Source organism: Myiozetetes cayanensis, unplaced genomic scaffold (assembly GCF_022539395.1).
Source record: "Myiozetetes cayanensis isolate MyiCay16 unplaced genomic scaffold, myiCay2020 scf5-8, whole genome shotgun sequence".
Lineage (NCBI taxonomy): Eukaryota > Metazoa > Chordata > Aves > Passeriformes > Tyrannidae > Myiozetetes > Myiozetetes cayanensis.
Window position 1 is genome coordinate 92198063 of NW_026087742.1, and position 15637 is coordinate 92213699.

Consider the following 15637-nt stretch of genomic DNA (forward strand, 5'->3'; position numbering starts at 1 on the left):
GTCATTACCATCAAATCCAAGTACCACAGACACATGGTAAGATTGATGAGAAAGACTTGTTTCAGAACAGGAGTGTTCACAGACAATGGCAAGCCCAGAGCATGTAAGAGACCAAGAGCTGGGGGCAGGAAAGGCAAAAGGAGGCATCTTACTGCGAAAGATTTTGTACTACATGAGGTTATCATCTGCCCTCCTAAAATAGCCCGCTGGCTGTTTTACTACACTACCACGTGCTCTAGCCACAACTTAAATGCTATCACATGCTCACATTTCATCTGGAACAAATGTGTGCATCCAAGTGATCAGATGATGCACAGATTCAGCATCAATGGAGAACAAACTCCAGCCAGAGCACGAGCCAGAAGCACAGTCCCACTGACCTCAAATGCGCTATTTCCCCCCACTGCTCATCAGCTTGGGAGTCTTGTTTTGCTCTGTGCACACACACTTTTTCAAATAGACATATTAACAGAAGAAGGAAACCAACTGGAGCATTTAATATATATTAGCAGCTGGAGGAGAAAGACCGAAGGGGAACTGATATTCTGGCAACAGTCAGAAACTGACTAAGTGTGCTAAGATGTGGGAAAAAATGGGAAAGGGGAAAAAGATAACAGAAATGCAAGAATGAAAGAAAAAAAAAAAAGAAATGCTACACCCTTCTGGTAAGAAGGGATTTAATCAGAAATCTCAACTGCTTTCTTAATATGCTGTGGCAAGTGCCAAAAATTAAAAATAAAGGCTTACTGAATTTTCATGCAGCCTATTGAAACTTTCACTTACTTTAGAATCACCAATTGGAAAAAAAAATTCCCAAGTAGTTAGCAGAAGTGAGCAAGCGCCCAAAACCAACATTTCAGGTTTCAATTAAATTCATTTCAGTACTTCCCTTTTAAAAATCCATTGAAGAGCACAAAACTGCATGCACGTCCCTGAGCTACAACTCCTTCCAAGCAAACCCTTTTTGATCCAGAGTTTACCATTTTGATTTCAGCCAGTATAAATACTGTTAAAAAAAGAGCCTGGATCTCTCTCACAAGTACCTGCAATAATGTGATCCAGCATTCCCCACCATTTATAATGCTCATTTTGAAAAAGCAGGCACAGGACTTTATCCAGGAAGCAGGGAAAAGCCTCACCACAGCCTGCTGTGGTGACCAACCACTCCTCCTGTGGTAGAGCTGCTGAATCTGCCTGGGCAGCCATGAGGCAGCCAGAGGGCCCAGCATCTTTGGTCAAGGAAGATAGGAAACCAAAGTAAATTTAATGCAACAGCCTGTAAGTTGAGGGCATCCAGCACCTGCCAGGCCAGCAGACAAGTCTGCAAGTTTTCAGGAGGAGAAATCTCCCACGCTCCCTTACACTCTTTTCACTCAGAGAGTCATTAAACTCCTCCCCCAGCAACCCAGTTCTAGAAGCTGAACTTGCAGAAGAACCAATCCAGCAAGAAGTGGAAATTTTGCTGCAAATATCATGAGATAACCCAGTTCAGTATCAAACAAGACCAGAACCTGAACCAATCCATGGGAGAAAAACATGCTATCTGTCAAAGAAAAAAAAAAAATCACTTGAGGTACTGGGAATTGCATTGGCATTTCACAGTAGTTCAAGTATTTTCCAACCAGGGTAAAAAACCCAACACTCCCCTCTTCCCCAGCTTAGTTACAATCCACCCCCAGTCAGTCATCTAGCATCATGTTCATGTGCAATAATAAATTTCTGTAAGAAATACAAACTTAAGGTGTATGGGAATATCTACAAGAATTTCCACATTCCAAATATTAGTAAGAGATGGCCTCTAGCAGGTTACAATCAACAACAAAAATTCAATCCACACCAATTCTGCTTATTCATGATAATGACTTGGGATTCAATCTGAAGGAAACGAAGATAAATCCTTCATGAAACCAGCTATTGCAAGAATTTCATAGGTCTGGTTGATCAGCTGATATGATAGGCTTGGGCAGCCAAGCTGACAAGGGCGCTAGACTATGAGCAGTCAGGCCCAACAGTTTATCTTAATTCCTCCTAAACCATCTCATCTCCATTGTCCAAGGTTCTTCCAGCCTCATGCCATCACCCTCCCCACTGCAATGTCCTCATTTCAATGCTCTCTCAAAACACAACCACTCACACTCCATCCTCCACAGAACAGAGTCCCAAACCCAGCCTCTCACTGGCAACACACACTGCCTCACCAGTGCTGTCTGGGCCCTGATCTGCCATCCTGATCCAGAAGGCGGATCCTGAGTTTCCACAGCAGACATGAATAGAGTAAGCCTTGGAAACCATCTGATCAATGGTAACCATACAGACACAGCCTAGTCCTGTCACCTGATGGCAGCCAGCCAATGCTGAGAAGTCCAGGCCTGTGGTAACTGATGCCCTATACAGTCAGGAATGTCTGTCCACAGGCAGCGCAGCTTGGGACCTTCTGAAGACACAGGTATGCTACCTCATCCTTTTACAAGTTATAAACAGTTCAGTGACTGGCAAAGATTGTTTCAGTGTGAGTTCTTTTGCTAATGTAACTGCTGCTCCTCAACAAGAATTTCTAGCAGAGGGCCATACACTCCTCCAAGCAGCATCTAGGGATGCCATCTGTGGCATCTTAAGAAAAATCAATGACAGCCCATCCAGCCCCAAAACCTGCATCTCAGAGTTGCCAATAAGGAAGGATATAAAAGGCAAATATTCCACAGAAACACTTAACCAAGATGTTCTTCCAACAATTTGTCTCAGGAACTGTCTTCATCTGAAGACCTCAAATGGATTTTTCAGACTTCTCTAGTCAATTCTGCAAATTATACAATTTCAACTTTTAGAAAAACCCGCAGAAATTATTTGCACAGCTCAGTTACAGGGTGAAGAATCACCTGCTTTCATTTGTTATAACCTTGCCAATTGCTTGTTTTATTCTGAGCAACCCTTAACTCCTGTAAAGGAGATACAGAAAACAACCTTCCCACCTTCTCCATGCTGACCTTTATCAAGACCCTGTCAACCTCAGATACTCATCTCTTCTGCTGACAGAAGAATCAATACATTTACCTGCAGCTCACATGGACTCCATTCCTTCCTTTTCTTGTAACAACTTCTGTTAAGTCTTGAAATGGCAGACTACTCCTTTGTCTTTAAATACAGCACTTCTCCTGACCATTGCTATAAATACAATTAATCTCGATGTTACAATTTGCAGAATAGTCAGAGTGACCAAGCACAGCATCTTCGTGATTTGCCAGGACTCCATGACACCTGTCAGCAAAAACTCAGATACTAAATTGAAATTTTAACTACAGCATGCAACATAGTACTTGGCACAGCACTGGTAGCAGAGGAATGGAAGGTATCAAACATAAACTAAGCCTTTAAAGATGAAGGAAGCGATCCAGAGACCTATGAACCAGTAAAGCCAATGCCAAAGCCTAGTAAATTGATAAAAGCTGCACCAAAGAACAAAATTGGTAGGGTCTGCATAAATTGGGAAATAAGAAAGAATTAACAAAGAATTGTTTTGGTAGAAGGAAGTAACTTTTCAAAAATGATTCCATGCTCCTTGAACCAATTAGCTAAACATAGGGTAGTCCAGTTAATACATCAGAACTGAATATCCTTTGAAAAGACAACACAACAAGGGTTGGTTTTGTTTAAACAAAGGTAATTTGAGTTGGTTTTCACTATGAAGGGAGTATTAAAAGTTACACATACCCGACTTAGGATCCACACTACTCAACACATACATTCAACGTATATGCAATTTCACAAGGGACATAGAGAGAAAAATTTGTTGAGGATACAAAAATATTCAAAGTAGTCAAAACTTGAAGTCACAGAAAACAGCTACTATACGATGTTGTGGATGACCAAACATTAAAGTGGCAGGGGAAATCCAGTGCCAACAAATGCAAAACCTACCCTAAGACAAAAAAAAAAAAACACCAAAACTTCATGATTATACTTGCACAAAAATGAGTTTTAAATTAGCTATTCACCCTGACAAGTAAAAGACAACAGGCAGCTAACAACTTCAGATCAAGGATCAGCCAAGTCATGAAGTCCAAAAAAAACAATGTTGGAAAATTAGACGAGACAGAGGCAAAACCCACATGTTTTTTATTATTTCACTGTGTATTTTGGACCAGCTGTGGTCCACCATAATACTATAAAACAAGAAAGGGTACAAAAATGTAAGCTGTTTAAACCAACTAAATTAATCCAATGATTTTCATATGAGGAAAGAGCAAATAAACTAAAAATGTTCATCATGGAAAGAGATGGGATATAACACACTTGTGCCATACGAAGTCATGTGTAGCATGGAGAAAATCCCTAACACAAACAAAGTCACCCACACCATCAACTGCAGCAGCCGAACAAACAAAAGTAAGTTTTTATAAAATGTATAATTTACACATGGAACTTACTGCCCTAGGATGTGAAGGTAAAGAGAGTTCAAAGTATCTTTAGAAAGCTATTAAAAAAAGTCACAGAAGGAAGTCCACTGAGCTGTTAAATATACAGTTGTACATACATGACTCCTCAAGAAGCTCCTCAGCTATGGACTGTCAGAAGCTGAGAAGACTTAACAAAAGGTATCACACTGTATTTTCACCAGTTTGGGTTTTTTACCTTTTCTTCCAGGCAACTATTGCAGACACACATCTCACAAGATAACAAGGTTAACAGGACCTTTGATCTGAACTTACATAGCTATCCTTACGTCACTGAAGACAGTAGAACTATTTCTACATTTTTCATCACCAAAACCAAGTTAGGAGAAAAAAAAATTAATATGCTAACTTAGCCACTACCAAAAAAACCACTCTGTAAAACACTGCGTGAGTAACAATTATTAGAACTTATTACCAAAAGTCTCAAATCCACGCATCAAACTTTGCTTCACAACTATTACAGGATTTAAAAGCTGAGCTAAGCAACTGAAGTTACACTGGAAGACAAAAATATTACAATGACAGAAGTTACCTGTGAGAAGATGGAGAGAAATTTTTACCTAGTTCAGTTAAACTACACCCTGTTACTCCGATGTGCAATGCTGACTCAACACCTCCTACAGGTGTACCCATGAGACCTCTCCAGTGTGCAATGTGGTCACAGGGAAACCAAGGAATCAATCTAGGGAAGTGGCAGGACTGTGTCTAAGACTGTGGATTATCAAGATTTCCTGACAAAGGCAACTAACAGCTACAGCAGCAGATTTGCAACAAACCTTATTCACCATAAGAGATGCCAAGACTGTAATGTTAATATCATTAAATGCACCATCAAAACACCAACATAACTTTGCATTACTTCAAAATTAGCTAGCAATTATGATAGCTAGAAGACTAGCAAGAAGAAACAGCTCCAAATATCATTATACCAATATGTTAAAGTTACAGCACAGAAGTGAAGTAACATTTTGCTTTTAAAATTTCATGTGGTATATTAACACGTGGGAGTTTTCTCCCCACTTAATCTTTGCTAATTAAATACCACAAAAAAGTCAGCCTCAGTCTAGAAGATCAAGTTATGCATTATTATACTAATCTATCTTCACAGTTGATACTATGGAGCTGAAGCAGTTGATATTAATGGGTACTCTGGGTATTAGAAAATCATAAGCCTCCCACAAAGTCAAGTTTGCTGAGTTAAGGATGAGGCTTCAAGTACAACTGAAATACCTACATGAAAGCATTTAAAACTGAAACTATCTTTATATAACACTTTAAGATGAAAGGATACCAACCAGATCCCATGGAGTTACAGCATCCTCAGAAAGACAAATCACCATAGACATCCCTCTAAAGGCATAAATGGCTGTAACACTGGCTGCACTGGAATCCTAACTTCTACAAGACATGCAGCCAGTAAAACATATTGATTTATTAACACAGAAAATGCCAGCACAGCAAAACAGAAAAGTAAGAGGTTGTGTATTAAAAGCAGTGACTAGGGCAATGATCACAAAGATCCGGCCTCAGAGGAGTTCAGTACACACGAAAACACCACCAAAGTGGCTCTGCACACGGCAAATGCAGGCATCACATCCTGTATGGATAACAGAGTAAAATGTACCATTCTAGAAGCAGGTTAAAAAGTTAAGCAAATATTTTCAATAGGATGCTCTAGAAGCATTTAGAAATACAAAAACATGGTTCCAACAAAGTGGAATTGCTTAAAAATGTCCAGGAGTGTTCTCTCAAAAAGTTGGTACTGCCAGCATGTTATCTTTATGGAAGACATCACTGAAAAGGTGACTTACATTTAAAAAAAGAAGAAAAAATTATGTTGTTCTACGGGTGAGAAACCTTTTCAGATACATTGCAAGAAACAATGCAAACCTAAAAAAAGCAGAAGTTAGGACAATACTGAAGTTTTCCAACAGATCACAACTCTTGGAGAACAATCCCAAGTGAACAGACTTTTTAACCTAAGGAGTAACTACAGTAGCTCTGAAAGCATACAGGTTTTAAACAAATTTGACACATAGAGTAACTCCTAAAAAGCACTTCTCCTTTGTTTTTAAGGACAAACTGAAAATACTTACAGACTGAAAATGCTAGTTTTGTACCATCAGTCTGTCAAGCAAAATTTGTTTTACCCAAGCCTCTGCAATGCTTCTAGAGGAGCCTGCTTTATCTTGCAGTTTGGCACGTTACCCTAAACAACACACCTGATAGAGCAATACGTGTATACTGTACATGTATGGTACATAGTCCTCATATTTGTGCCCTGCTACATAATTAGTTTTAGGGTACCCAGATAATAAATCCAGCCATGAAGACTGTGCTTAAAGCCTGCAGCAGTCATTTCCATAATATCTACTACCAGCTACAGAAGCAGTTCCTTCCAGACAAACATTCACACCATAATCTCCAACTTCATGACATCTTTTAAAATGGAGTTAAGCCATAATTCAATGTCTGGATCATACCAAAGCAATTCAAGTTCTCCTTCATCGCAACTCACCACGCAAAAACTCCATGATCTTAGTGCTTTCTGAACAATTTCACTTCCACAATCCTAAAAACCATTGTGACTTCCCACATAAAACAGTCTCCTTCCCAATGCCACCTGCCACCCCAACTAATGGCCAAGGTATTCTGTCCAAATCTCTTTCAAGCCAAGAGAGCAGGTGAGCAGCTGTGCCCTCTGTTCTCTGATGGTCAGACAAGCCACAGCTCACTGCCTGTGAGCAGGCTGCACCTGCTTGCATAAATTCCCTCAGAGAGACTTTTTTAACAGGCAGGAAAACAAAGGAGGAGAGAGTTTCATGATGGGATTTCATGTCCTTCATTAACTTGTAGGAAGGGCATCCAAGGCTTCCTCTTTTGGACTACAAAGCCTCCTTATTCTACAGAAGCAAAAGAAGTGCACAAAGATGAAAAACTTGCTTTGACATTAAAATCATGATTATTTCAAACAAACCTCAGTGTATCTCCCTTCAAGCATCACCACAGTTAACTGAGGGTAGACACTTCCATGAAGATATAATTATTTCCCTTGGGTAGTATATCTAGTGAAATCATTAGTATTCAGTAGGTAGTTAGGAAACTCCTTGATGAGATCTGCCCTAACTACTACCAAGAACAGACTCAAACTTGAGAGAAATTACAGGCAGCAATTAGGTAGAATTCAATCCAGTGTCAGGACTTTCAGTAGCGAAGTAAAACCATTAAGACCCTACTTGACCAGCTGAGCACTGCAGTACAACATCACCCCAACACTTCAAGTCTCTTAAGAGGCACTAGTAGATGTCTGACAAGCTTTACTGCAGATCAGCAATCTGCAGAACCAGGTAGCTCTGTCAGTGTTAACACTTTCCATTATCAGATTTTTTTTTTATTTTCTCTTAAGCTTTCCTAAACTTCAAACATTTGGACTAGTACTTTTCATGTAGTGCATGTGTCTCGTGCCTCACTTTATCATAACCACAACTTCCCCATCCTGTCATTACCAGAAACGACACCAAGAAAACCTCAATGCAATTTAACTCTCTTTGCAGAATTTTTAAAGGCTTTATACTCTATCAAAATTTCTTTCCAAATTGTACCAGAAATTGTTCACAAGAAAAAAGAAACCCAAACAATTTTGACCATCTTGAAACCATTCAGCTTTGTTTTATTTCTTCGTTAAACTAAGTTTATACACGTGCTTAGGACAGGTTGAGCATGTCAGGGATTCACAGAAAAGTCCACTTGCAAAGCACAGAGCAGAACATTTCCTGGAGGTCTTGACACAGAACTCAGGGGGAAGTAGAGAGCTGGCAGGAAGAATTACACTGCCAGTACTAAGCTTCACCTAAATTTAGGAAACTGTTTTTCACATGTCTGGGTCCATGCTGTCTCCTTTTGTATACCTAGAGAGATATCCATCCCAACCACCACAGGTCATCCTATGCAGAGACTTCTATTGTTGACTATAAAATGAAGCCTCCATAATTAACTTTAGCTGAGATTCACGAGACAGTGCTAAAAGCAAGGGAAAAGAAGTTTACTGTTACAGGGACCTGCAGACCAGACACTTGAAAAACCCAGTTGCTTTAACTATACTGTCAGCTACAAAGTTGCACTCTCCCTTTTCCTCCAGTTTTTGAGCCCTATAACAAATGAACTGGTTGAAGACTAAGACAATCCAGCTTTTTCCTGGGGTAGTTCTCTGTTTCAGGGCCTGAGCAGCACCAGAGCAGCTGCAACACACTGAAAAACACTTGTCTCTTAGACTAGAGACAGCACTGACCTCCCAAGACCTCAGAAATCAGCTGATGCTAGGCTAGGAATGACAGGAGAGAGGAAACAGAGAGGCAAAGCACCTGGGAAAACATGCATAAAGCAAGATCAGAACTCTAAATCCAAGTGGGAAAATGGAGCCAGCAAGAAAGGCAGAATGGGAGAGGAGAAACAAACAGTTGTCAAGAGCTTGGTGTAGAAGCCAAGTAATGTTATCCCTCTGCTATCAACACTTAGAAAACACAGCAGTTGAGAACACACCCATCTCTTCCCAGCTCAGCACAAAGAAACATGAGCTTACCACCACTGGCAGATAAAATGACAGTTCAGGTGCAGAGGCTGAGTTGGAGAGAGGCAAATCTCTTCCCACACACCATCAAGCTGATACAGGGCGCTTTTTTTTCCACCCACTTTTTTTTAAGTCTAGGATCACCTCAAGATGATCTGCATATTCACTCACATATTCCACCCACTTTGTGTCAGTCCCAGCTCCCTCCTGACCCCCACAGCAAGCCGATTTGGTAGGAAAGAAAGCAGGTTAGTAGGGTGACTTCTACCAGCCCCTTCCTGTACCATCTCACCTTGGAGTCTGCCATGCATCTATGCCAGAAGAGGGATGGGCAAAAAAATATGCAAGTGATGCCTGTGCCGCTGTGCTGCCGCAATGGGTTTAAACTACACCAGGACCACAGCCTGGCTTCACTCTGCTCTGCATCGTTTTGCACTCACAGCTCCAACTGAGGCCCACGGGAGCTGTGTCAAACCACGGACACCTGAGCCTGCAGCTCAAGCACTGTGAAACAGGGGTAACACTTCTTCATAAACCAAACCAAAAAAGTACTGTGGAAAGCACCACAAAACATCCATAGAGCAGCTATTAATTCTGCCTCCAAACTATGACTTAAACCGTATCCAAGAAAAGCCTGAGACCATCCAATGAACAATGGAAGAGCACTGTACAGCTTTCCAGCCAGTATTAAGCAAGGTTCTTACCAAAAAAATTAGCAATTATCTATTACCACAATGCACACACAGAATGGTCCAATAATGCTTTCTGGTTTTGGTATAGCAATTACCTTGGTCAAAGCCTTAGCAGCATGCACAAGAAAAAATGGATTTGAGGAAAACATGGTGTGCAAACAGTAGTCTGTGGCTGTTTTGGTCTTGAAATGTTTTTACAATACGAAGATAAGTATCCCACTTACCTACTTTTAAGCTAAACTAATACAAAACCTGATTTATTTACAGGTGTGCCAAACAACCCCAACTTACCTGCTCTTGAATGTGTCAACTAAGAAAAATAGTTCCAACAGTCTCCCATTTCTATCTCAAAGAGTACTTTTGCAAGACCTCAGATTTTTGGAGTGCTCCAAAGGCACATTACATTTTCTTCTGCATTTCCTAACAACAGCTATAAATAAAATTACACTCATTCGCTTAATTTTGAATGCTATATTGACATTTGAAAATGAGATACCTCTAGCAAGAAATATTAAAAAAATTAAAGATAAGCCATCTTAGTAAGCACGTACAGGCAGGAAAGAAACCAACAAGTTGACTGGCATCTTCAAAACTGCTGAGCCCTTCAAGCCAACTAATTAACTTAAGCCATAAATAATACCCAGATGTGGTCAATTTAACTATCAGCAGTTTACAATATCAAAGTCAGGTAATTACAACAACTTTGTTTTTTAACAATGAAGAATTGCTCTTTCAGTTTTATTGCCAAGTACAGAAAATACTTTAGCTGCATTTATCCACTAAATTCATCTTTTGCAAAATGTTCATGTGACACCAGGGTGAAGAACTAGCCTAAAGCAAAGGGTGTGAAAATGGATTTTCTTGTAATTTACTTTACGCTGCTCACAAGCCCACAGGGTAGATGGATTTAAATGGCCTATTCAAATAATGATTAGATTAGTACAGATTAACATCCTGTTCCATGCTTGTAGTTCAAACACTGTCCTAAACATTTGGTATCAATCTTTAGGAAAAAAAGTAATTACCCTATCTCCACATAGTTAAATGCCTTAACATACATGAGAACAAAGAATTTGATCAAATGACAAAATATGATGGACTGTCATGATTTCTGTAGAGGGTTGCTTTTAGACAGAAGATGGTCATCAAAGTGTAGGTTTTGAAGGCGCTCTGTGAAGCTAATAAACACAGAACATGCGGGGGAAAAAAAGCATTTCAAGAGGTTTTGAATGGAAAACCTGTTAGTTTAACAAGTAGAAAGAAATCTTTGTGCCTGCTTTGCTGATTTAAAACCAAGTGCTTCCAGGCAACTTCTGGTAACAGACTTTAGAATCAGAAACTGTCTTTTTCTTACCTCATTTTTATTCATTAATTAAGTGAAAAAGTGTGTGTGGTGGGGAGGGTGATAAATTCCACCCACTCTTTTCCCCCTCTTTGCTTTGTATTGACTGAATGAACTCAAAACATTTGAAGAATAGACTGATCCAGTTAAAAAGTAAGTAAAGGTTTATTTAACTTAGGTTGGGTTGCTGCTGTCAAAAGAGGAGGTCCCGGACTGCTCCCTTCTCCACTGTGTCCTGTGTGCCACAATTACTCAGCTGATCCACCCTGATTCAGTTCTAGGGGGGGTAGTTACACTGGAACAAAATCTAACCCAGAGAACGTCAGGGAAGTAATCAGCAGTTAACTGGGAGTCTGGCAGATCATCTAAAAATAAAGGAAGAGGTGTTCCTGCTTGTATTTTTCAGAAATAATCATGAAACACAGTGTAAACTCACACAGATGACATAAAAATAGGCAGTACACGTTTGGTGCCAGAGTTGTAAGGAGAGCCACACACAGAATCAGTAGATGCCTGACTATGGGTGTTTCCACTGCAGATAGCACTAATCTAAACCAGTGTGCTGCCACAGCCTAACATCCCCTCCCACTTCCCCACCAACCACACCAACCCCTCCCTCCTTTACACAGACAGATGCTTGAGCAATTGTCCATCAATGGGACTCTCAAAAATAATTTTTGCTTGAAACACTGAAGCAGGATTCCAATTCCGTCCAGAGAAGAGCAGGAATTTGTATTTCAGGAGCTAACCTAACTCCTTCCTAGCATCAACCCTGGCACTGAGACCCTGCCCTGAGGCAACATGGCTCACCATCCCATCAGCAGTGGGCTAGCGGAAGCACAATTTTCTGTTGCCATAGTGGAGTGGGTTTTTTCCCTTCCCTTTTCCTTCTTTTGGGAGGGCTGTGAGGGAAGAGGCTGGAGTTGTACAGATTTACTCAGCCATCTGGCATGCATGAGAATCAGCACAAAATGGAATGGCTATGGAAGGGAGGGCAAAGCAAAGGTGGGAGCAGACCTCCTCCTTTGGCATCGGCACCCAGTTATATTGGCAGCCCTCACTACACAAATTCACCGCCAGTTAATGCTACACTGAACCACCAATAATCCCACCATCAATTATCTCTTTACTATTTCACTTGAACTTCATTTTCCTGGCTTCAGAGCAAGCTGTCTAGTGTACAGAAGCCCTGCTCCACCATGTTCAGTCACTGCCAGGCAGGTGGGCAATGGGAAAACATTTTAACCAGCACTCAAATCCTTGGCGTGGAATACTCAAGAGTATATCCCCATAAAATTTAAAAAAAAAAAAAAAAAAAAAAAAGGCACATTAGTGCTTTCAGCACAGAGACCAAAGTCCTATTCAGACAAATCTCAGCGCACTTAAATCACTCTAAAAACTAAGGACTACTTCATTTGTTCCAATAGTGAAAATGCCCTTACAAGAAAAATGCCCCTCTCACACACTCCTTCCATTCACCTGCTGAGTGAGCTGCATGAAAGAATCAAACCCATTAAGGTCCCTTCTTGGAGAGATGAGAGACGAGAGGAAAAAAGGGAGGGATAATTTAACATAAAGCAATGGCAATGGTTTGTTTTTCAGCAGTACTAGCCTAGGAGGACTGCTTTTGCTGGTACTTCCAGCTAACACTCTCCTAAAATCATCATGCAAAACAGCCTAGGGATTCTTGTGAAGCAGGAGCGGACATCCCATGGAAAAGACTTGATCAGGTAGGAATTTTGCAAGATATTTAACAAGCATATGTCTGCAAAAAACTATTCAGCATGTCATCACCGTCTTCTCACCAACCACCACTAGTCCTCTCTCTGATAACCACTCTTATGGTTTTCCTGCTAAAGGAAAACAAGCCACAGGCAGGGGGTAGGAAACAAGACAATGGAGAGCATGGGAATAGATTAAAAAAAAAACTATATATTAAAAATCACTCAGCACTAGCAGGAGAGGATCTGTGAAGATGCCCTTCATGACCAGGAAGTATATGGCACCTTTATTTTTTCCTTTATTATTTCATCATCTACAGCAGCTGCATGAGGATTTTTTATCAGAGTAAGGACTTTGCTCAGTGTTTAACATTTGGTTTTTTCTAAATTTGATTCAAAAGCAACTGCTACTTAACAGTTTCTAAATACTCTACCTCATTCAAAGAAGCACGGCCAAGCAGATAACACTCCACCATGGTGCAAAACACTCAACAGTCAAAAAACTGGAAGAAGTCTGTTTAGACTTTTGCTGAAGTCTGGGGGGAGAAGAATCAATCACGATTTCATCTGCTAAATATAAGCCTCTAGCCCCAGTCCTTCAGAAAGTGAAGGAAGGGTACCCAGAGAATGCCTCATCCTCTCCCTGCTGGCCCCAAAGGCAAAGAGGGCAGCTGCTGCTGGGCTGCCCAGACGGCCTCTTCCCACTCCCTCAGCAAAGGTTGCCAGCGGAGCCACCTCAGTACACCACACAAGCAGATGGCCCCGCAACAGAAGGAATATCCCTCTTCTTTCCCAAACACCCAAACATGCTAAGGCTCATGAATTTGCACTTGGCCCACAAGATGGCACTGACAGAAAGACTTGGCTCCCTCTTTTTTCCTCTCTCCCTGTCTCCCTCTAACACCAGGGTCATCACTGGCCCTGGACTGATTCAGAGAAGGACTGCCACCTACTGAAACTGAAACATCACATCATCTTCCCACACAGCTGAGTTTCCCTCCTCACCTGCCCCCAACTTACCCAAACAGCTAATCCTGCTGGCTTCATCAGACAGCTCAAGGCAGCTAATTTTCAGTAACAAGAGTCTGTGTTTTTCATCATTAACAATTTTCTCCACTACCCAAAATTTTTCAGTATTTCCTGAAAAACATAAAGACTTGGAAAAAGCTACCAGTGTCAAAAAACCATGCTGCTTCCCATACAGGCAAACTCCAGCTCTCAGTAATACTGACAGGACCAGCCCAGCATCTGATGAAACATCTAAACACAGTTAACTACAGTGAAATAGAGGGCTCAAGCTGAAACATGCAAGTACTAGAGCTGCTTGTGTATTCAGCTGAGCACACTAAGATAGCTCGCCTTAAGGAAAAGGAAAAATCACCATATTCTAATATTCCTTTTCCTTTCAGTTAGAGCAAGGCGCTTTTCTCCTCTCATCAACACCATCTTGCAAAATCAAGCCTGTGAAACCTACTCTCGACAGCAGAATGCATATCACCTTTCCCACACACGCCAAGATATTTACATGCAAGCAGAAGTTGGGAACAGTTGCAAACCCGGAAGCACTTAAGAAATCAGAGCAAGTCACAAAAGACCTAGATTTGATATTGCATCATTTACAGATAACTGGAGTGATTTATGACAACTCTTAAGTTCAAAGTAAAATCAAAACATTCTGGCAGGATGACAGTAAATAAAAACAGCAGCCTGTTTTGCGAGGCTGGACTCTCTTCTGTGTAGTCCTGAGGTAATCTTCAAAGCAAACGTTCTGCCAGAACTCATCCTTTGTCAAAACGATGCAACATAGTCATTGTCATGAAAGGAGAAAGTTTTCCAAGTTTCTGCAGAGACTGAGCACTGCCATCTCCCCTAGTGCAGGATGTGCTTCAGCTCCAAGGACCTTCTTAGTCCAAATGCATATGTTAAAACACCACAATGCTACATCATTAGGTCTCCAGGTAGTCAAGTTTTCTTCACACAATATACCACCACCTATAAACCATTTGGTATAGAGGTAATCTTTTGTTCTCCCTGTCACACACTCAGACTTGGGAAATTCAGCTGAGAGCTAATAACAAGGTAACAGTGTTCAGCATACACTAGTGCAGCTGTAGAGTGCAAGCTTTAACTGCATTCCTATTTTCAGTGTTTACCAGCTAAAAAAAATCTCTTACAAGTCTTCAAAACTATTAAAGAGAAGTGTGTGTGTAGGAGGGAGTCTGAGACCTCTGAAATCCAACTTCACAAGGCATTCCTAAAAACCACAACAGCAACTAACAAGACCATAGCCATCCTCTGGGAAGGAGAATGGCAGGCAGGTCCTGTCATGTACACAGACCTGACTTCTGAAATACACTTCGCTACTCAGCACTTGCCTCCCAGCAAGTGCAACACTGTCCCAATGCCATTTCCATTCCTCTCTCTACTGTACCTGCTGTTGCTCTCTTGCTGAGGAGGATGGAGCAGCTCATGGTTCTCCTCCCAAGAGTTGTCTTCACACCTGGCATCCCCACCACCCTGCACAGCTTACTCCTTGCTCAGGGCTAATCGGAAGCGCCCCCCTTGCCACAGCCCTCAGCCTTCAGAAAACCAGCAGATGAGCCCTTCCTCACTGTACTTCACAATAAAGAGATGGAGGGCAGGACAGTACTAAAGAAATCAAAGAGTAAAAACTCCTCTGACAAATCAGGAGAACAGTGTAAGTCAGCAAGCAGCCCCTTCTCATTTTTTACACTTCAAGGACTCTGAAGCTCCGCTCAAAACCCTCCAGCCCTCTATACCCAGTTTTCCTAGTTTCCACACTTTCCCTCACATGATTAACTACTCTTCTATCAAAGAAGCACTGAAACACTCTTGTGAAAACA

The 15637-nt window shown here is 41.1% G+C and overlaps 1 protein-coding gene across 6 annotated transcripts in view; it reads right to left on the reverse strand.

Annotated features, from left to right (window-relative positions):
* The window catches only part of ARHGEF7 (Rho guanine nucleotide exchange factor 7), a 120949-nt gene that overhangs the window by 81856 nt on the left and 23456 nt on the right, over window positions 1-15637 (reverse strand). The window lies entirely within an intron of this gene.